Source organism: Quercus suber, unplaced genomic scaffold (genome assembly GCF_002906115.3).
Source record: "Quercus suber isolate HL8 unplaced genomic scaffold, Cork oak 2.0 scaffold_112, whole genome shotgun sequence".
Taxonomy (NCBI): Eukaryota; Viridiplantae; Streptophyta; class Magnoliopsida; order Fagales; family Fagaceae; genus Quercus; species Quercus suber.
Window position 1 is genome coordinate 441,755 of NW_027069577.1, and position 2,283 is coordinate 444,037.

At 35.4% G+C, this 2,283-nt stretch overlaps 1 long non-coding RNA gene across 1 annotated transcript; it reads right to left on the minus strand.

Annotated features, from left to right (window-relative positions):
- Positions 1-253: 253 nt before the first annotated feature.
- On the minus strand, positions 254-1,997 carry LOC112037794 (uncharacterized). Its single transcript, XR_002885765.2, has 3 exons — positions 1,791-1,997; positions 913-1,121; positions 254-601 (listed from the first exon to the last, which is right to left on the minus strand). It is a non-coding gene; the product is annotated as an uncharacterized LOC112037794 (long non-coding RNA).
- Positions 1,998-2,283: the final 286 nt, after the last annotated feature.

Genomic DNA, 2,283 nt, shown 5'->3' on the forward strand with positions numbered 1-2,283 from the left:
ATGCTCATGAGAAATATTCTTAAAAAAAATATAAAGGAAAAAGTGGAAATTTCTCCTATATATATGACTTGTGTAAGTCATTGTGGTTTGTATTAAGTCACTACCAGGTATATAAATTGGGGATTAGATCATTCTCCTTAGCTAACACTAACAATGTCACCTTATTCAATCACTTTGATTCATACATTAAGCTTAAAAATGCAATAAGCACTAAAAGATGCCTGTCTCCCAATAAGGGAAGAAAGTCCCAACCAAAAAATGAACATTTTCCAATTTTCCATGAATTGAAATATCAGCAAGTGTTTACAAATGGTATATTGTTTCACAAAAATAACACCAAATGAATCAATAATTACACTTTTCTAATACACCACTCCTTTAGTGCCTCCTTGAAGACTACATGTGATGCAAAAACGAGTCCCTATGTTAGATGTACACTCTTCATGTCAGTGTGTTGGTTAAACTGGTTAAACTCAGGGAATCTAGACCTTGAATTCCTTCATCATCAGAAAACCCTTCTACAATCCTCAACTTATCACCATGGTCTGAATCTCTTTCACCATTCCAACTCAATAGAATCACATTGGGAGTTCATCCATGGCTGTAACACAAAATTAACAAGAAGATTAATAGAAAGAGCTGGAAAAAGAAATGGAAGAAGAACAATATAGAAAATAGGGGGTAAAAATACACAAAACTCTGTATCCATAAACTATTCCCTCAAAGCTAGAGATTTTTAAAAGTCTACTTATTTAAATGAAACAAAATGGGAATATAATTCATTGTAAATGGCCAATACAAACAAATAAACACCTCACACCCAGAGCTTGCACCAAAGGATTCAAAAAAAAAAAAAAAAAAACAAAAATATGTAATACTCTGGATCAGAATGCATATGAAATAAAATCTCACCAATAACATGCTCACTCAGTGATCAAAAAGATTTACAGTGCTTCAAACACACCCCACATCTAGGCTGATCAACCGAGTGGATGAGACCTTTATGCGTTCAACAAGATGCTCACTGATGAACTAAGTTGTATTGGTTCATCATGGTCTAGGTTGTGGTATCCATGAAGGCTTGGGATTGAGTATGTGTGTCCCTCGTGTAGGTGACCATCCTGCAACAAGAGGTTGTGCATGCAATTGTTATGCTAGAGGAGCCTAGAAGCTTGAAACGATTTTGTGAACTGGTAGGAACAATGAAATCACTAAATTCAAATATGTAGCTTTGACAAGGTGGCTATCATTATGTAGAGTATCACAAAATACGATCAAACAACAATGTGTTATATTCACTTCTTTTCCAAATTTTCTTCCTCAATTCCTTACTTTTGAACTAATAAAAGTAACTTCAAAACGCAATCTTCCACTAGAGAGCAGAATCAATGCAACTGATATATTAGAGCAGTAGCCATATTTCTCTCAAGCATTTCATCAAACAGTTGTATAGCATACTCAAAAGCAATAATGCAATACATGTTCACTATAGCACTAGCCACATAAACATCAATTGCAAAACAATATAAAGAATATCATTCATTCACCTAATATGTATACTGTAATTACAACTCCAAATTTTTAATGTTCGTTTCATTTGTAAATTTCATTTTCTACGAAACAAACAAGCTCACAAGACCCAACCCCAAAAATTAGACCAAACCAAGAAATTCCTATAGAAATTCATACAGGGAGACTAGTAAAACAGAGAGCTTTTTGTGGATTTGAAAAATAAAAATACTTGGATTAAAAAGAAAGATAGAAAGAAGAAGAAGAAAAAACAAACAAACCAAGCGGTGGCTATTAGACAGCGCGGTAGAACCATCAGGCGCTGTCGGGACACGGCGGCTAGAGGACGGGACGACGTGCCGCGGTGGCTGTCTCTCTCTCTCTCTCTCTCTCTCTCTCTCTCTCTCTCTCTCCCCTCTCCGGTCAGACCTAAGTTTCTTTTCCTTTCATCAATCCATAGTGTTTCAAATGAAAAGGGCACAGTTTGTTTTTTATAGCTCATGCATCTCACGTGACAATTCTGTCAGGTTTTTTTATCTGTAAATTAACTGGGGTACTGATTTGGCAGGTAGTTAAAGTTTATGGAGTAAATTGATTAATAAAAAAGTTTAAAGAGTGTATTGATTACTATTTCAAAGTTTAGGGTGTGTGTGAATATTTTTCTTTTATTTTTTTTTTTGTACCAAGTCCATCTCCACTAATTGCGGCTCAGTTCTAGGCGGCACCATATCGCTTTGTGTGGACCATCCTCTTCCTCAGTATCTACAACACTAG